The following is a 21270-nucleotide window of genomic DNA, read 5'->3' on the forward strand; positions in this document are numbered from 1 at the left end:
GGAGATAAACAATGGAAAAGAGAAGACTCGGGACGTCAGTCACGTGACCATAGCTTTGTGTGAGTAAAATGGGGCATTAAGACAGGTCTTCTTTTTATTTTATACTACAGCAATCATCTAGGAGAGAGAGCATTATTCCAGAGATAGGTTTTAACCCTTTGCCACCACAGCTGCCCTCAGGATCTGAATGCTGGGAGGTGGAGGTGGGCTTCTCATTTATGTGACCACTATGACTGGTTAACACAGTATTAGGGGATCAGGAACTACCTGCGACAGCTGGGTCACTGTCCTGGGAACAAGCAGCAAGTGTGGTCTTGACGCAGAAAAACATTCCCAAGGCCCGAATATGTGTGGCAGCTCAGCGTTAAAGTCCACTCAGCCAGCCTCTGCATATTATATATATATATATACACATATACATACATACATACATACATACATACATACACACATATACATACACACATATACACCCCTAAGTGAAAATGTCCAAATTGGGCCCAATTAGCTTTTTTCCCCTCCCCGTGTCATGTGACTTGTTAGTGTTACAAGGTCTCTGGTGTGAACGGGGAGCAGGTGTGTTAAATTTGGTTTTATCACTCTCACTCTCTCATACTGGTCACTGGAAGTTCAACATGGCACCTCATAGCAAAGAACTCTGAGGATCTGAAAAAAAAGGAATTGTTGCTCTACATAAAGATGGCCTAGGCTATGAGAAGATTGCCAAGACCCTGAAACTGAGCTGCAGGATGGTGGCCAGGACCATACAGTGGTTTAACAGGACAGGTTCCACTCAGAACAGGCCTCGCCATGGTCAACCGAAGAAGTTCAAGTGCATGTGCTCATCATCATATCCAGAGATTGTCTTTGGGAATTAGACATATAAATGTTGCCAGCATTGCTGCAGAGGTTCAAGGGGTGGGAAGTCAGCCTGTCAGTGCTCAGACCATACGCCGCACACAGCATCAAATTGGTCTGCATGGCTTTCATCCCAGAAGGAAGCCTCTACTAATGATGATGCACAAGAAAGCCCGCAAACAGTTTGCTGAAGACAAGCAGAATAAGGACATGAATTACTGGAACCATGTCCTGTGGTCTGATGATACCAAGATAAACGTATTTGGTTCAGATGGTGTCAAGCGTGTGTGGTGGCAAACAGGTGAGTAGTACAAAGACAAGTGTGTCCCGTCTACAGTCAAGCATTGTGGTGCCAGTGTCATGGTCTGGGGTAAAAATGTGCATTTATTCATTTTTTTTCTCCCCCTTAGGAGCCTGTAGTGGATTGCACCTGCAATCTGCTGATCCTGCAATGCCAGACTCCTGCAGACTGTCAGTTGAGCGGTCTGCCTCTACCTCTGATATGGGTAGGCAGTTACTAATTTGCAGGAAGATCAATGAACTACCAGTGTGCTCACCACCAGCACCCTCGTAGTATATTGAGAATTACAAGCGGTCAGCCTCAATGGCTGCACACGGCTGCGCTGTTTTCCGAATTGTGACAGCGGGTGCAGGGAGAGGACCCCCGCCCACTGTCACAATGTGGGATCACGTCGGGGTGTCAGCAGGTTATTTAATAACATGCTACATCTTTTAAACACTAAATATTCTGAACTATAAGAATAAATGCTATGTGATTCCTATACTGGGAGTGTAAAGTGTCTGCAGTAATGGAAACTTCCATGATTTATGGAGTGTTATTTGAGACACATTAATGTAAAGTAAAAGGCAGCGTCCTGTGTAATTATTTATTGAAAGTGTTCAGGTGGTAAAGTGACCTTGGTTTGCTCTTGCAGTGTATTCAGATAATCTTCAGTTTACCTCTACTAATTAAACCACATCGATTAAATGAGTCTCTGTTAAGTGTGTTGCTATTATCAAATGAAATTAGGTTTACCTAAAATAATTACCCATGTGCTTCTTCTAAGTTGCTGCAGTTCTATGTAATGATAATGGTTCATGGCAAGCAAAACACAAGTAGGAAGACCTGCTCACCCGTGTCTGCATTTTGTTTCTGGATGTATTGTTTAATAGAAGAGCTTATGATCTACTTTAAATATTTATTTTGTCCCCTACCGCTATTGGGGGCATTTGCGGTAGGGTGGCCAGAGATCCATAACCCAAGGTAGGTAGGCTGACAAATAGAAAGTAAAGCCTCATAACATCTAACGAGGATATAGTATGCAACCGCACAATTACGGGGTTTGTATGCCACTGCTAGAAGTCTGGCTAACAAGATGGGAGAACTTGAGCTGCTAATGTATGAGGAGGATTTTGATTTTGTGGGAGTTTCCGAGACTTGGTTTGACAGCTCTCATGATTGGCTGGCAACCATTCAGGGGTATTCCCTTTATCGCAGAGATAGAGATGGTAAAAAAAGGGGGAGGGGTATGCCTGTATATCAAGAACGATGTGCAAGTTAATATGAGAGACGATATCACAAATGGAGCTAGGGAGGAGGTGAAATCCCTATGGGTAGAGCTTCAAAGGGAAGGTACTATGGGGAAAGTAATATTGGGCGTATGCTATAGGCCCCCCAACCAGAGGGAGGAAGAGGGGGGGGCAGACCTCCTATCACAGCTTAGAATGGCGGCAACGATGGGAAAGATCATTATAATGGGGGATTTTAATTATCCAGATATAGACTGGGTGGAAGGAACCGCGCATTAATTTAAGGCTCGCCATTTCCTAAATGTTTTGCAGGAGAATTTCATGGGTCAGATGGTGAACGCACCAACAAGAAACAATGCGTTACTAGACCTACTGATTACTAACAATACAAAACTGATTGCGGATGTAGAAATACAGGGCAACTTAGGAAAGAGTAACCACAGGTCAATTAGTTTCAGTATAAATCATAGAAATAGGAAACACAAGGGTGATACAAGGAAACTGAATTTCAAAAGAGCCAACTTCCCTAAACTGTGCTCTTTGTTAGACGATATAAAATGGGATGGAATTCTAGGAACAAAGAACACTGAGAAAAAAATGGTAGTGCTTTAAGAACATACTAAATAAAGGTATTGGCCAGTGCATTCCAAACGGGGAATAGGTTTAAAAGAGCTAAAATAAACCCTGGGTGCCTAAACTCCAATGTAAAAAGCATATAAAAACTAAAATACAAGGCTGAGGGGACATAGGCAGCATTCCAACATTACAAAGAATGCAATAGGAAATGTAATTGTGCAATCAAGGCAGCTAAGAAAGAACATGAAAGGCACATGTAGCACTGCCCCCTTGAGGACTGCTGGATAACACACTCTCGGGTCCCCCTGAGTTACCATTAGCAACACTGGCATTTACAGATTAACACTTTACTTCTTGGCTCAGTCAATGATCAGTCCAGGGATATATAGTGGTTTTTGGTGTTTTATTTTAAATAGGGATGGGAGAAGAAAAGAGTGGGATACCCCAAATTGACCTAGTCACAATGGATGAGGACACCTGTCTGAAGATACAGCCAGGCTGCAGATTCACTTTGCCACTAGATGAATTTAGGTTAAGTCTGTGCAGATGACTTAGTTGGGTAGATTATCTTCAGGATACCTGCCTAGTATCCCCTTTCACTCCACAGACTGACACCCATCCTCTGACTATCTTACACTGGGGTGGCCCCCCTCAGGTCAGGCCCCTAGACACGATCCCCTGTACTCGCGATACTGTTTTTCGATACTGTTCTCCATTGTCTCTACCCCTCCAGTCAGTTCTCCTGGACCTCTGGGTTCAGTTCCTTTCTTCTGTTCCCCAGGCGGACTGCCTGTGACCCCGTACCATTGCTACAGAGGAGGAGGCTGCCACCACCCTCCCTACGGGACTCTTCTCACCAGCCAAAGACCCCACAGCACATGTGCTCCTGGCTTTTATACAGTATCCCATAATGCACCGAGACAGCCAGTCTCTACCAATCACTGGGACTGTATCAAAACCTGTGTACCCATTAGTCAGGTTTCCTCCCACTGTCCAACATGCCTCCCTATTGGACCAGTGTGAAACACTCTCTAGACCCAATGAATCACACACTGAGCAGACCTAACTCACAGATCCTGCTCTTTGGTAGGCAGAAAGCAATATAGGATTTCCCTGCTGCTCCTCCGAAAGGCAGACAGAGACAAAAACTATACTCTCTCACCAGCACCTACCTAGGAGGGTGTTACACACATATCGGTAGATAGTAAAAAAAAAAAAAAATTCTTTAAGTATATAAATAGTAAGAAAGTGAGGCCAGAACATATTGGCCCCATAAAGGACAACAAAGGGAATCTGGCTATAAAGGACAGAGAGAAGGTAAAGGTTCCAAATAAATTCTTCTCCTCAGTCTTCACAAAATAATTGGGGGGGGAATACAGTAACCTAGACTGTAATGTTACATTTAATAACACATCACAGGAAGCACCCTTGTGGTTAAAAAAAAAGACAGACTCAGAACTAGACTTGAAAAAAACGTAACATAAATAAGTCACCGGGGCCAGATGGCTTACACCCAAGGGTCCTTAAAGACAGGGGATAGCAGACCATTATTCTTAATTTTTATGGATAATCTACTGACAGGAATGGTACTGGCTAGAGAAAAGCCAACGTGGTACCAATATTTAAAAAAGGGCTGAGATATATCCCTGGGAACTACAGGCCAGTTAGCCTAACATCAATAGTCTGTAATATATTGGTGGGGATGATAAGGGACTATATACAAGACTTTTATGAAGAAGTGAGCTGCCATCTAGATAAAGGAAGGCCTGTGGATGTGGTGTATCTGGATTTTGCAAAGGCATTTGATACAGTTCCCCACAAACGTTTACTGTACAAACTAAGGTACGTATGTATGGAACATAGGATGAGTACCTGGATTAAGGAGCGAGTCCAAAGGGTGGTGATAAATGAAGAATACTTGGAATGGTCTGGTATGGAAAGTGGGGTCCCCCAAGGATCTGTCCTGGGACCAATCCTGTTTAATTTTTTCATAAACGACCTCCGTATTTGCAGACGATACCAAATTAAGCAGGGTAATAACTTCTACGCAGGATGTGGAAACCTTACAAGAAGACCTGAACAAAACAATGGGATGGGCAGATGAGGTTTTAATGCTGGAAAACGTAAGGTAATGCATTTGGGTGCCAAAAATACGAACACAAGGAACTCACTAAGGGGAGAGCCTTTAAGGGAATCTAAGATGGAAAATGATCTGGCTGGGGGTCCCAGTAGATGACAAGCTCAGCAACAGCATGCAATGCCAAACCGCTGCAAGCAAAGCCAACAGAATACTGGCATGTATAAAAAAAATGGGATTCACTCCAGAGCTAAAACAATAATTCTCTCACTCTACAAGACTCTGGTCTGGCTGCATCTTGAGTATGCCATCCAGTTCTGGGCACCGGTCCTCAGGAAGGATGTGCTGGAACTGGAGAGAGTCCAGAGAAGGGCAACAAAGATAATAAATGGAATTAAGGACTTCAGCTATGAGGAAAAAGCATTGAATTTATCCTCTCTTGAGAGGGAATATGAGATCAATGTACAAATACTGTACTGGCGATTCTAGCATAGGGAACAAATTTTTCAGCAAAAGGGAATATAAAAGGACTCGCGGCCATTCACTAAAATTCGAAGAGAAGCGGTTTAACCTTAAACGTCCTAAAGGGTTCTATACCGTCAGAGCGGTAAGAATGTGGAATTCTCTTCCACAAGCAGTGGTATCAGCAGGGAGCATCGATAATTTAAAAAAACTATTAGATGGGCAACTTAACAGCCATAACATGCAGGGGTATACAATGTACTATTGACAAACATCTATACACACATCATAGATTGAACGGGATGGACTGGTGTCTTTTTTTAACCTCACTATATAACTAGATTTTCTGTGTATACCCAGGACAAAGAATGCGATTCAGGTTTTGCTCAAGCCCAGCCTGTTTATGGACAGGTGAATTTTTTTGGACAAAGTTGTCCACTTCATCCGCCTGAATCCCCAGTTGCTGTATGTACACAACCAGGGATCCCAGGAGATATTGCTGACCAAATATAGCAATGACCATATCCGATTAATTAGATCACCCGAGATCCCCAGGGCTGTTTTTAAATTACAACAGTGTCAGGTCATTTAGTGACGGCATGATTGACAATGGATCTATACCACTGCACATGTCTGACATTGATTTATATTAGGGGACATCATTTTTTAACAATATAGGATTTTTTTCACAGTATGGGTGTCTTTTTTTTTTTACTTTTAACATGCTGTGGGAATCGGAAAGGGGTATTAAATGTACCCCTACACTCATTCCCCTGAGGGAAGTTTTGACATCTGTGGCCCCCTTATTATAAAGGGGGCTTCTGGGGTTTCTACAAGTCCCCCACATCCTCCTGGGGCATCAAATGTGCGGCAGAGACCCTTGTCCTGTCAACAATTGGACAAGGTGTCTTGTCCACCTTCTTTGCAAAGTAGCCCCCCAATGTTGAAAATGATGTGGCCTGGTCTGTTTCAGGAGGGGGGCTGGCTCACTGCTCTCCCTTTCCTGGCCACCCAGGCTGCGTGCCTGGATATGGGCTTGATTGGCATTCTTAGGGAAAACCCCCATGCCATTTTTTGAATTTTTTTTTTTTAATACTTTTAGACCTTCTTCCTGCTGAAGGATATTTTTTGTACTTTTTTGCATTGGCAAATGTCCCCATGTCATTGCCCAGCTACCCATACCCTTTTTAACAATAGCTTATTAGCCTTGAAAAAGGCCAGAACACAGATGACAAGATTTGCCTCAGTGCTAAGTACAGGGTTCATGGACGTTCAACAATAGTAACCATGGAGCTAGACTTGGTAAAGTAAACTTCAGTGCAGAGACCACTAGAACTCCCATTAACAACAAAGAAACATCAAGTTGACACAACCTGTCTGGTGTCTGTCTGGGGATTATTTTTGATGTAACAGACAGACATTCTTATCAAAGTATATGTAATCCCTTACCTTGTAAAAACAACCCATTCTGTTTAAAATAGAAATTAAAGGCAAAACGTGTGTGTATAGATATCAACAAAAACATTCTAAATACCCTTTCCCATATACTCTTTACCTCAGCTGCATAAGAGCTGGGGGGGAGAAACAGCAGAACACTGATCTTCCCAGTGAATGGCTATGCAGGAAGGCGTGTCAGGACAAGCCTGATCACTGGAGGAGAGCAGGCTGAGTTCTCAGCACAGCTAGAGGACTGACCACAGTGTGTTCCCTGCTTAGTGTGGTCAGTTTTTTTAAGAAGAAAGTAGAGGTACTGGCAGGAACACCAGGGATTTCACACAAAGGAAGCAATACGAAGAGAACAGGATACTTTCTCCAACAAGTACATGGTACAGCAGGCTCATATCAGGAGTATTAGAGGTGTACTGAAATTTTGGCGGCTGAAAATTTAGTTTTTGGCATTTTGCCCAATAATGGCACCAAAAATTTTACTGTGCTTATGGAATGTTTTTCATAGGCCATGCGACTCAAAATCTGCATAAAAAAACGTAACATGGTGCGTTATTGATGTGTTCTTGCTGCCTTTTTTAACCACTTAAGCCCCGGAGGATTTTCCTGCTAAAAGACCAGGGGGTATTTTGCGATTCGGCACTGCGTGACTTTAACGGACAATTGCGCGGTCGTGCGACGCTGTACCTAAACGAATTTGACGTCCTTTTTTTCCCACAAACAGAGCTTTCTTTTGATGGTATTTGATCACCTGTGCGATTTTTTGATCACGCGCTATAAACAAAAAAAGAGCGACAATTTTGCAAAAATAGCAATATTTTTCCCTTTTTTTTATATGAAATTCCCCCAAAAAAAAATGTAAAAATCAAAATTTTTTAACATTTTTGGCCAATTTGTTTTATCCTACCTATGTTTGGTAAAAAAAAAATCGCAAAAAGCGTATTTTGATTGGTTTGCGCAAAAGTTATCGCGTTTACTAACAAAGGGAAAGATTTTTGTCATTTTTGTTGTTTTTTTTTTAACGCGTAATGGCGGCGATCTGCGATTTTTTTTGCGGTACTGCGACATTGCGGCGGACAGATCGGACCCTTGACTGACATTTTTGACACTTTTGGGGTTACCAGTGACATTTCTACAGTAATCAGTGCTATACATATGCACTGTTACTGTAAAAATACACTGGCAGTGAAGGGGTTAACTTTATTTGGGAGGGAGGGGCTGTGTGTGTCCCTAGGGGCGTGATTCTTACTGTGATTGGCTGTGGCTCTAGCTGTAAGGACACTGATCAACGGATCTACATACTAGATCCGTGTAATCAGTGTCTTTACAGCGAGGAGAATGACAGGCAGCTTGTTTACACAAGCTGCCTGACATTCTCCCTCTTCCCCCGACGATCGCCGAGTGGCCGGCGGACATCGGGTCCGTTGGTCACACGCGCGGGGGGGTGCGTGACCGCGCGGGAGCGCGCCTCCGCGGGCGCGCGCTCGCTCCCCAGACCCTCCCAGGCTAGTGACGTTAATTAACGTCACTCTGCCTGGCAGGGGCTGACCGCCGCAGTAAATCTACTTGCGGCGGTCGGCAAGCAGTTAATGCATTTCAACGGGGAAGTGCGTTTTTTGTGCATTTTTCTTAACTGACCAAAAATGCACCAAGCAAGATTTTTACCACACCAACGGAAGCGCAACAGACCAGTGTGAAGACATGCATACATCACTTTAAAAGGATGTATTTTTCTTAAGCTTTTCTGGCGCTAAATGTGCCAATAATGGCCAACAATAAATTCACATTGATTGAAATTCATAATATTAATTAAAAAGTCGAATCTAATACTATTACATAATACAATATATATATATATATATTTTAAAAACACATTTTCGGTTTTTGGCCAAGTACATCCTGAACTTTTGGTTTTAGCACCAAAATGTCCATTCAGTGCACCTCTAAGGCAGCCTTTTTCAATCAGGGGAGTGCCTTGAGGTTTCATCAGGGGTGCTTTAGCAAAATGCCTTAAAAACTGCCCCAAAAATGTATACAAGCCAGCAGATGAATGCACCCTGTCTTAGTTACACAAAGCCACAGGTTTGCATTGTGCACCATTACGATCTTCTAGCCACCGGGATCCCTAACAATGATCCTCCCCTGCCCCTCTCTGTCAGCGCTGAGGGGGGGGGGGGGGGTCACATTAGCTAAATGCTGGAGAAAACTGAGGGAGAAGAGAAACATTGGAATACTAGTCAGTACCAGTATGCAAAAGTGTAATGGATTTGGAAGAATAAATCACCTCGAACATTGAGTGTCCTACCTGTGGTTGTTAAAGTGGAGTTCCACCCATTTTAAATAAATTGGATTACAGTTAAATGACTTTTACAATTAAAATGACTTTTACATTAAAATGACTTTTACCAATGGAAAGTTTTTTTTTTTTTGTTGCTAGTAAATACCTGATTTTCTGATTTATTTATCCTCTCCTCACTTCCGGGTCTGGTTGGCGATTACGTCATTCGGCGATTCGCAGTGTGTGCTGGGATGGCATGAAATCTCGCATTATTACACAGGAGATGAGCTGCACTGTGTGCTCTGCCCCGCCTCCTCTCAGTGAGCTGTATGTATGTAGTGTATTGAGGTTGTGCTCCGCCCCACCTCCGCCCGCCTCCTCTCAGTGAGCTGTATGTAGTGTATTCAGGCCGTGCTCCGCCCCGCCTCCGCCCCGCCTCCTCTCAGTGAGCTATAATGCTTTCAGTCCTCGCTCACTGAGAGGAGGCGGGGCGGAGCACGGCCTGAATACACTACATACATACAGCTCACTGAGAGGAGGCTGGGCGGAGCACAACCTCAATACACTACATACATACAGCTCACTGAGAGGAGGCGGGGCGGAGGCAGGGCGGAGCACGGCCTGAATACACTACATACATACAGCTCACTGAGAGGAGGCGGGGCTGAGCACAACCTCAATACACTACATACATACAGCTCACTGAGAGGAGGTGGGGTGGAGGCGGGGAAGAGCACACAGTGCAGCTCATCTCCTGTGTAATAATGCAAGATTTCATGCCATCCCAGCACACACTGCGAATCGCCGAATGACGTAATCGCCGACCAGACCCGGAAGTGAGAAGAGGATAAATAAAGCAAAAAAAAAAACTTTCCATTGGTAAAAGTCGTTTTAAAGGGGATTACATAGTGAAAAAAATGGGTGGAACTCCACTTTAATGTATTATGTAAAACTATTGGAATAGTTTTTTACATTTTAGAATGGGATGCTTCGAGACTGTTCATAATTTCAGAGAGTGCCTTGAGATTGGCCATCATATTAAAGGGTGCCCTGACTGAAGAAAGGTTGAGAAACTGCTCTAAGGAATATGAAATGTTGGGTTTACATATTCTTTAAATTAGTCATTTGATGAAATGTTAGGGTATATCCCACAAATCTGTATACAAACAGCAACAAATTAGGTTTTAACCCTTTCCTATGCAAATAAAATCATTTTTTATTGGCTATCCCTGTCCCAGTCGGGGAGATATCCCATGTTCCTAGGAGGAAACAACTTGTGTGTTCTGATACAGAAAGGTATCTCCAGGACAGGAATTGAAGGGAGAGATGCATGCACAAAGCAAGAGATGGCAGCACCTTTAACCCGCTCTGTATTTCCCAGCTGAATATCTAATCTGTTTGGCAAGCGACATATCCGTAACTTCTCCATCTCTGCATCACACATTAATGCACAGCATAATGCATGCTAACAGGCGTGTGCTACTGGGAATCTGATCATTGCCCAACCCTTATCAAACGGCAAGGCCTGCTTAAGCGGTCATAATATTTAAGTTAGGTTAAGCGAACATAATATATTGCAGCTTACCTATTTATTAGATGTGGTGGCTGCATCGGTTTTCTTTTCTTTTTCCACTCTGTTTATACCTGGTGATCTGGTCAGTAACACACCTTCTGTATTAGTAAGACACAACTCTGGAGGAATGAGCACGGAAAGTACAGCAGACAGAAGCATTGTCAGTCTGGGGGGGGGGGGGGTAGTGTTAAATGTAGAAGCAGATTTTGATACACTAACAAATTGAAGCCAAACTCCAGCTCACGCTTTATAAGGAGTTACAGCAAACAGTTTTTTTTTTTGTTTTTTTTGGGATAAAGGTTTTGCATGAAGAAATAAAATATGACCATTTTAATCACCCCTGCCAGCGTTAAGTGGTTTGTCTCATCCGTGTAAACTGATTCTGCTTCTGAAAAACAACAGACTTGCTGGCTGCATCACCAGATGGAACTAGAAGAAAGAAAGCCAAAAAAGGAAACTAATACAGCCATCACATCTAGGAATTGGTAAGCTGCAATATAATAAATGTTTTCTTTTGGGTTTAATGCTGCGTTTATGTTGTAGCTCCTTTATCCCCCACTAAAAAGACTATAAACATAATAAACGTTAGGCCATACACTGAGCAAGATTCAGCCAGTTCAGCAGGGCCGTCCTCACTGGACAGAAGTCGATCAGCAGCTGCAGCCAACTTGGCTACAGCTGCTTATCAGTGTATTCTGACAACAGCAGAATACAAATGTCCTGGCCATAGGGAGAAAGGGGTGGGGTGGATTCTGTTGGCGTTTTATTTTATTTTTTTTCCCATTTAGCTCTGCAGCTCATTCAGGGGGCGGGGTGCCACTGTTTAGCTGTTAAACAAAATTTCAAACGTAACATTTTTTTTTTAAAGCAGAAATGACACAGGCTCCTTTCACACAAATGATCCAAACAGATCCACCTGTCAGTTTTTTAGGCGGATCTGATCGGATCCTCCATGCATCCCTATGGGGCAGCGGATGTCAGCAGAGACATGTCTGCTGACACCCGCTGCTATCCGATTCCGATCCTGTCAGAAATCCAGACAGATGGAAACCCTATTTTCCATCCATCCAGGGGTTCGGATGAGAACAGACAGGCGGTCTGCTCTCATCAGATCTCCCATAGAGAACAGCGGGGAGCTGACAGCTCACTCTCCGCACACAGAGCAGAGACGGAGCTGTCATCCGCCTGCTCAGCGGGAATCGGCGGATCGATCCCCCGCTGAGCAGAACGGAGTCCGCCGCCGGAGGCGGACCGTGTGAAAGGACCCTTACTCTGTTCTGCAGTAAAAGCTTTGTTATCTTCCCATTTGCCATCTGCTTTATTGTGTACACTGAGCTGTGCATGCATTGGATTTATTTGATCTCAGGCTGGCTGAAGGCACCAAACCTGGAAGAAGATGAGGCAGAGATGTCAGTGCTGAAGAAACTCACATGACTGGTGAGTATACTTACCTTTCAGGGGTACAGTGCTGGGCTATTTAAGAGGGGACTTTTAAGTGGAAGTTCAATTAAAACCCTCCTCCCCCGCCTATATTGGAATATTTATTTTCCCTGAGAGCGGGCCTAGGCGAGAGGAGTGAAAGTTGCTACGACACCCCTTCCCCCCCTGCCTGAAACTTCCTCAGACACATTTATTTTGTCACCAGAGCAGTACAGTATCATCATATGACTGGCGTGGCACTGATAAGGGACACTGACTGGTGACAATAAGTATTCCTATTTTTCTACATACAGTGACCAGAGCAATACACTGTCACCAGTGCAGTTTTTTTGCTTTTTAGTAAATCAACCTCATTGTGTACTAGTGACATAACAGCTGTGATTGGTCACAGCACTCACATGGTACCGGGGCCGGACAAGTACAACGATCTGGGCACACCTGGTGTAACGTTAGATTTCCATACCTCGTTAGATTTCCATACCCTCGTCACTTCCGCCCCGAAAACAGCATAGAACAGCTGTGAAGTTTAGAAGTGCGCATGCTCGGAGGGTATGAAAATATTACAGAAGTGTGGAAAATCTTATATTTGCGGCGGGTACTTAAAAACAGTTCGGCTGCAACATCAATCATCTCCTCTGCTATCCCTGTCACCTCCCTGATGTCGGCTAGTAAATATAAAAGCGTTGGGGGGTGTATCTCGTCTTCGTGATGCGCTTTTATATTTATTAGCCGAGAGCAGGGAAGTGAGAGGGGAAGGAGCGGAGATAATTTATGTTGCAGAGGAGCTGTTTTCTGTTAACCGCGGCAAGTGTAAGTTCCGTGAGAAATCCATACCCTCCGGAAGTGACGAGGGTATGGTTTTCTCACGGGTATGGTTTTTTCACGGAACACCGGTGCCCCTAGTGTGCCTACCTGGAGGACATCACATGACGTCCACCCTTCCTTCTCGGCTGTCATTTATCAATAGGCCGGGTGGGAGGTGATTCAAAAAAGCACCCCCCCCCCCCATTGTTTTTTTAATTCATCCTCAATTTAGCTACTTATCCACCCAGCAGATCCAGCGTTGTCCTGCAGTGATCCACTACTCTGCGCCGTCGTCTTCCTCTGTGACATCATCAGAAAGCTGCGGTCTCTTCCAGGTGCATCTGCCAATAATGTGCTGCACGGCCCGCCCCCTTTCATGAATGGAAGCCGCTGACTCCTGGGGTATGTGACACAGTGACGGGCATTTCTGAGGACGCACCGGGAGCGCAGCACATCATTCCCATCTACCATAATGGAGGATGGGACGTGGGCTGGAATATGCTAAATAATAATCATAACAATAATAATTTTAAAAAAAATGCGTGGGGGGGGGGGGGGGTTGTGTGTGAAGGTATAACTTAGGGTCTGGCGCTGTCCCTGAAAACCATAGAAGTGTGTTACCTATAAATACTTCCCCCTTACCACACACCCACTATATACACACACACACATAGAAACAACACTCATGGTACTTTACCAGAAAAGCCGGGTAAGCAGTGTAGGTCTACAAGGCTTGTGGCACTACAAAGCTCAGCATGCCCTCCTTCTTCCAATGGCCAGGCACTGTGTACATACCGAGCCCTCCCAGTACTGAGGTGGTGAAGCTTTCTACACAGCCGACTCCATCCCCTGCCGCTGCTCTCCGCACCAAAACAAGCCTCCGCCGTCACCATGGAGACCACGTGGGGTGGGCGTGCTTCGAGGCGGACGTGACGTCAGCCCGGGAGGTGACCCTGCAGTCCTTGTGTGTGAGCCGCTGACCTTGGTTCTGATGCAGGGGCGGGGCGATCTCACGTTCTGCAGACATCTCATTATCTGAAATGTCACCCAGAAGAATGTACGAGCATCGCTGTGTTATAGAACATGTGACAGCACATGATCGCTCATACATACTATGACCATCCCTGTGCGGTGTACAGGAGAGATGTATATACATTTATATTCTCTACAGTGTACAAGACAGAAGATGTATGCAATATATATATTGTACAGTACATTATAGGAGATGTATATACAGTATCTCACAAAAGTGAGTACACCCTCACATTTTTGTAAATATTTTATTATATCGTTTCATGTGACAACACTGAAGAAATGACACTTTGCTACAATGTAAAGTAGTGAGTGTACAGCTTGTATAACAGTGTACATTTGCTGTCCCCTCAAAATAACTCAACACACAGCCATTAATGTCTAAACCTCTGGCAACAAAAGTGAGTACACCCCCTAAGTGAAAATGTCCAAATTGGGCCCAATTAGTCATTTTCCCTCCCCTGTGTCATGTGACTCATTAGTGTTACAAGGTCTCAGGCGTGAATGAGGAGCAGGTGTGTTAAATTTGGTGTTATTGCTCTCACTCTCTCATACTGGTCACTGGAAGTTTAACATGGCACCTCATGGCAAAGAACTCTCTGAGGATCTGAAAAAAAGAATTGTTGCTCTACATAAAGATGGCCTAGGCAAGTGATGGCAAGCCTTGGAACCCCAGATGTTTTGGAACTACATTTCCCATGATGCTCATGCACTCTGCAGTACAGTTGAGCATCATGTAAAATGTAGTTCAAAAACATCTGGGGTGCCAAGGTTCACCATCACTGGCCTAGGCTATAAGAAGATTGCCAAGACCCTGAAACTGAGCTGTAGCACGGTGGCCAAGACCATATAGGGGTTTAACAGGACAGGTTCCACTCAGAACAGGCCTCGCCATGGTCGGTCAAAGCAGTTGAGTGCACGTGCTCAGCGTCCTATCCAGAGGTTGTCTTTGGGAAATAGATGTATGAGTGCTGCCAGCATTGCTGCAGCGATTAAATGGGTGGGGGTCAGCCTGTCAGTGCTCAGACCATACACTACACACTGCATCAAATTGGTCTGCATGGCTGTCGTCCCAGAAAGAAGCCTCTTCTAAAGATGATGCACAAGAAAGCCAGAAAACAGTTTGCTGAAGACGAGCAAACTAAGGACATGGATTACTGGAAACATGTCCTGTGGTCTGCTGAGACCAATATAAACTTATTTGGTTAGGATGGTGTCAAGCGCGTGTGGCAGCAACCAGGTGAGGAGTATGAAGACAAGTGTGTCTTGCCTACGGTCAAGCATGGTGGTGGGAGTGTCATGGTCTGGAGCTGTATGAGTGCTGCAGCCACTGGGGAGCTACAGTTCATTGACAGAACCATGATTGCCAACATGTACTGTGACATACTGAAGCAGAGCATGATCCCCTCCCATCGGAGACTGAGCCGCAGGGCAGTATTCCAACATGATAACGACCCCAAACACACCTCCAAGACTACCACTGCCTTGCTAAAGAAGCTGAGGGTAAAGGTGATGGACAGGCCAAGCATAAGGTGGAGGAGCGCAAGGTCTCTAACATCCACTAGTTCCATGAAGTCGTCATGGAGGAGTGGAAGAGGACTCCAGTGGCAACCTGTGAAGCTCTGGTGAACTCCATGCCCAAGAGGGTTAAGGCAGTGCCGGAAAATAATGGTGGCCAGACAAAATATTGACCCTTTGGCCCAATTTGGAAATTTTAACTTGGGGTGTACTCACTTTTGTTGCCAGTGGTTTAGACATTAAAGCGGTAGTATCCCTTGAGTACAAAAAAAAAGAAAAAAAACTCTGCAAGACCGAAGCCCCCACACTGTCGCCCGGACACCGCTAAGGGAGCTGTCATGTTCCCTCGGCGTCTCTTCCGGGTTCGGCGGCTCTGGCGCTGTGAGTGGCAATGGAACCATTAGAATTGCCGCAACTCATGTCGCAGCGACTTTGAAGAAGGTTCCTGCATTACGTTTTTTCCGATTTCATTGGAACGTCTCTAGTTTGTTGGGTTTCCCTAAACCTAATACATTGTTTTTACTTCTGCTTGATTCTTAGGAGTGTTCTCTAGTAGATAGAGCAAGAAGATACAATTTTACAGGTTATGAGTATTTATTTCACCTCGGCTAACCACTAGGAGGTTTATTGCCATTGATGTGGATTCAGAAAGAAGATAAATATTTGGGGAGCCTTTCTAGAAGAGCCCTTAACCTCTAACACCCGGTTCACACTGCAGCGACGCTACTTCGCACCGCGACCTCCGAGGTCGCGGTGCGAGCAGCGCGCCGCTACCTCGGAGCAGCCGCCACGGACTTCATAACATTGAAGTCTATGGCGGTCGCCTCTGGGTCGCCCCAAAGAAGCTCCGGACCCTTTTTCTAGGTCGGAGCGACTTGTGTCGCTCCTATTAGAACGGGTCCGCAGCTTCCCTATGGGAGGCGACCTGTGAGGCGACCAGGTCGCCTCACAGGTCGCCCTAGTGTGAACAGGCACTTAGGCTTTGCTTGAAGAGGACGTAGTGTCAGCTGTCCCTTTACCTGAAGAGGATGTAGCGTTAGCTGTCATCTCGCCTGAAGAGGACGTAGCATTAGCTGTCCCTTCGCCTGAAGAGGACGTAGCATTAGCTGTCCCTTCGACTGAAGAGGACGAACAGTAGCGTTAGCTGTCCCTTCGCCTGAAGAGGACATAGCGTTAGCTGTCTCTTCGCCTGAAGAGGACATAGCGTTAGCTGTCCCTTCGCCTGAAGAGGATGTAGTATTTGATTGTCCTTAACCTCCCAGGCTTTGCCTAAAGAGGATGTAGTGTTGGCTGGTCTGTTGCCTTCCAGGCATGCTGCCTGGTGAGGGTAATTGGAGAAAAGGTCTCTTCGCCTCTTAACCACTTAAGACTCGGAAGATTTTACCCCCTTCCTGACCAGGGCCTATTTTGCGATTCGGCACTGCGTGACTTTAACGGACAATTGCGCGGTCGTGCGACACTGTACCTAAACGAATTTTACGTCCTTTTTTTCCCACAAACAGAGCTTTCTTTTGGTGGTATTTGATCACCTGTGCGATTTTTTGATCATGCGCTATAAACAAAAAAAGAGCATCAATTTTGCAAAAATAACAATATTTTTCACTTTTTTTTATATGAAATTCCCCCCCAAAAAAATGTATAAATCAAAATTTTTTAACATTCTCGGCTAATTTGTTTTATGCTACATAGGTTTGGTAAAAAAAAAAAATCGCAAAAAGCGTATTTTGATTGGTTTTGCGCAAAAGTTATCGCGTTTACTAACAAAGGGAAAGATTTTTGTCATTTTTGTTGTTTTTTTTTTTTAACGAGTAATGGCGGCGATCAGCGATTTTTTTTTGCGGGACTGCGACATTGTGGCGGACAGATCGGACCCTTGACTGACATTTTTGACACTTTTGGGGTTACCAGTGACATTACTGCAGTAATCAGTGCTATACATATGCACTGTTACTGTAAAAATGACACTGGCAGTGAAGGAGTTAACTGTATTGGAGAGGGAGGGGTTAAGTGTGTCCTAGGGGCGTGTTTCTAACTGTGATTGGCTGTGGCTACTAGTGTAAGAACAGAGATCAACTGTCCTACATAGTAGAACCGTCTGATCTACATTCTTACACAGGGAAGAATGACAGGCGTCTTTGTTTACATTAGCCGCCTGCCTTTCTTCCGGTGTAACGGAAGATCGCGAGTACACGAGGGCACACGCGCAGGGAGGTCCGTGAATCGCGCGGGAGCGCGCCTCTGGCGGCGCTCGCTCGCTCCCTAGACCCTCACAGGCTAGCGACGTAGCCCTACGTCGCTTTGCCTGTGAGGGGCTGACTGCCGACGTAAATAGTCGTGCGGCGGTCGGCTAGCGGTTCTTGCTGCCTGCAAAGAAAGTTGTTCCAGAGCCAAATTCCAAGGATTGGAAATAGTTCTATGCTAGGGCCTGCCTGGAAGACAGGAAGATGGATGTTAAAGGGGAGCACCTTCAGCAAAAGATTGCTCAGTCCTTTCCCCTTCTCAACTTCAAATGCACACAATTAAAGATCTACATCCCTGACTTAAAGGCACACTGTTAGCCTTTGAGAGGCATTACTTAAAGAGGAAATAAACCCTCCTCTACAACTTGTACCTATAGGTAAGCCTATGATAAGGCTTACCTATAGGTACTGTAAATATCTCCTAAACATGTACCGTTTAGGAGATATTTACCTTACATGCAGCCAGTGACGTCACTGGCGCATGCGCTCTGAAGGAACGGCCGCTCGTGCCGTTCCTTCAGAGTCCCGTGCCGTGACTGTCGGCTCTCGCGCACGTGCGCGGGAGTGACGTCACCGCGGCTCCGGCCAATCAGATGGCCGAATGCCGCGATCCCAGAAGACGGGCGACTGGACATGTCGCCCGTCATAGAGGTGAGTGAGCGGCACGGCGGGGGCTCGTTCTAAGGTAAGTATTGCATAATGAGCTAGTATGCGATGCATACTAGCTCATTATGTCTTTCTCTTGCAGGGTGAAAAAAAAAATGCGAGTTTACAACCTCTTTAAGTTCTTTTGAGCAGAGGGAGGACTATGTTGCTATTTTATGGGTATCATGTAATCCCTAACCCTCTCTCCCATGTACATTGAGCAGAAAAAAACCTGCAATAAAAGATTGATGGAGTGGATGTCAATCACTGGGTCGCCGCTGATGGGTCAATGAATGCTTGAGGCAACAGCAATTCAGTGCACCTAGAGTAAAGGCCCGTACACACGATAAGAAAATCTGTAGGGAAAATTCGTCCGACGACCGATCTGTCCATTTTCGGATTGTTAGTATGGTGCTTTCGACAGCTGACTCCGACTTTTCGGCTGACAAAATCCTGATGTGCAGGCTATATAATTTTTGTTGTCCATCAAAACAACGTCCGATTTTCGTCTCATTAGTGCAGATTTTGACGGAAAAAAATCTTAAGAGCAAGACTAGGCATGCTCAGAGACGAAAGAACATATACAAAACAATCCAGCACATGACATCACTTCTGAAGTAGAATTCTGTCGTACGGGAAAATTCGTATGAAAATAACCTCTTCACTTTCCACATCAGACAAGCATGCCACAAAAAACGGACGGCAGATCGTTCGATAATATGTTCGTGGGTACGGAGCTTTAGGCTAGGAGGGACCCAACTTTCCAGTAGCTGCTAAAGGGTAAGTATGCATACCTGAATCCCACGAACAAGCATATAATGGGATCGCAGGCAGTATTTTTTATTATTAACCTGGACATAACAAAAACGAAGACACTGTAAATAAATTTGAATTATTTATTTGGAATTAATTTGGCCGCGGCTTTAGTATTGGTATACATAGATATTAACCATAAAATAAAATATCATATTTACTCAAACAGTAAAAAAGTTCAGCCACTAAGACTCGAACCGACATTAAACATATGAAAACAATATCAAATAAATAAAACTATCCCCTCCGAATTAAATACAAGAGGGACCACACCACATAAAAAGCCGCGACAAGGGGAAGGGGGGGCGGGAAGTGCTGTTGACGGTCTTCTTCCAAGATAACTGGCAAAACCGTTGGAGTGCTGCCCTTATTTATAGAGGAAAATTAAAAATTTCCAGAATTTTCCATGGTAATCTGCTTTTATTGACCTATCCTAATAGGATAAAATTTGACTAACCAATCAATTAATTTCCTGTAAAAACTGCTACTGAATAGCCCTGAATTATTAATTTTAACTGCCTGAAGTACTGTCTTTATTATTTAACTGCCACGATCCCATAAGGAAAAGGGGGCCTTATACAGGCGTATCCCCTTTTCCCCTCATTCTGTATAATATAAAGCCCTGGCTCTGCTCTTATGTTGGGGAAAAAACAAGTCATTAGCTAAATTCCAACCAACACCGATGTATACACTGATGGAGCTTTGCTGAGAGTGACTGCTGATGTTTTGTGCGTCCTTTACTTTCTAGTTGTCATTTAAAACCCCCAAAGGACAGGTATAAAAAAAAAAAATAGGTAACATGAAAATACCTTTATACATGGGAAGTGAATATGAAAGTTCTTCAGTGTGCTTATGTCACACCATATTCAGTTGCAGTGATTGCATTTTCAATAAATGCTATTTGCAGCTTCAGGTCAGCTGCACTCATCCTGTTGGAATAGAAGTAAATTTAAAGTGGCATGGGTAGGCTGAAGAATGGCTGTGTACACAAGGTTCTGCGTACAAATGACCTTCCCTCTATTCCTTTGACTAAAGGGAAATCAAAGCGTATTTTTTATAAAGGCTATATTATGAGTTATTATTGCAGTGTTTGCCCAATAGCAATTTTGACATAACCTTAACCTTTTTATTAGTGTAATCTGACATAATTTTGTCATGGCTTAAAACTCTGGGATTTTTGGGGGTTAAAAGTCACAATTAACCACTTAAATACTGGGCACTTTCACCCCTTTCCTTCTCAATTTGAATGACAATTGCATGATAATGCAACACTGTATACATACATTTGACATTATCGTTTTTTGAAACAGATAGAGCTTTCTTTTGGTGGTATTTAATCACCATTGAGTTTTTTTAGATTTTTGCCTAAAAAAAAACATTTTTATTTTAAATTTTGCAATTAGGTAATTTTTCTCCTTCACCGATATGTGCTATTGAGGCTGCACTGATGGGCACTGATAGGCGGCACTGATGGGTACTGTTGAGAAGGCACTGAAATGTGGCACTGATGCCCACTGATAGGCCGCACTGATGAGAAGCAGAGATGTATAGTAACTAAGTAGAACTACTTCACTACTGTACTTAAGTACCGAAAGGCGGTATCTGTACTTTCCTAGAGTAGAATTTTTTTCTCCTACTTCCTCTTTTACTTCAATACATTTTTTCAATGATTTCAATACTTCTACTCCAGTATTTTTTTTTGTGCTGCATAGTTACTCGTTACAATTATAAAAATTACCACTGCCAGAACAGTAGATGGAAGGTTTCATGAAGCTCAAAACATGTGTATTATCAGCGCATACGAAAATAAAAGCTACTGTATGTATAAATAAAAGCTGCATTTGAAATAATAAAAAACAATATGAGGTTCAAACTTTTGACTTCTTTCCTTAATAACTACATAACACGTTACTTGTACTTTTACTTTCAGTACTTAAGTAGCAAAATTTAAAAAAAAACTACTTGCAATACTTAAGTA

The 21270-nt window shown here is 44.0% G+C and overlaps 1 protein-coding gene across 2 annotated transcripts in view; it reads right to left on the reverse strand.

Annotated features, from left to right (window-relative positions):
- Positions 1-14028, reverse strand: part of LOC309565656 (uncharacterized protein C16orf46 homolog) — a 31750-nt gene extending 17722 nt beyond the window's left edge. Inside the window, exon 1 of one of the 2 annotated variants that reach the window (XM_082270610.1) lies at positions 13840-14028. The gene's annotated coding sequence lies outside the window, so the exon portion shown is untranslated. Of the gene's footprint in view, positions 1-13741; positions 13814-13839 lie in introns of those variants that run through there. The other variant, XM_082270609.1, reaches the window with a different exon arrangement.
- Between the last annotated feature and the right edge of the window lie 7242 nt (positions 14029-21270).

This window comes from Pelophylax lessonae (genome assembly GCF_965119305.1).
Source record: "Pelophylax lessonae genome assembly, chromosome: 10".
Taxonomy (NCBI): Eukaryota; Metazoa; Chordata; class Amphibia; order Anura; family Ranidae; genus Pelophylax; species Pelophylax lessonae.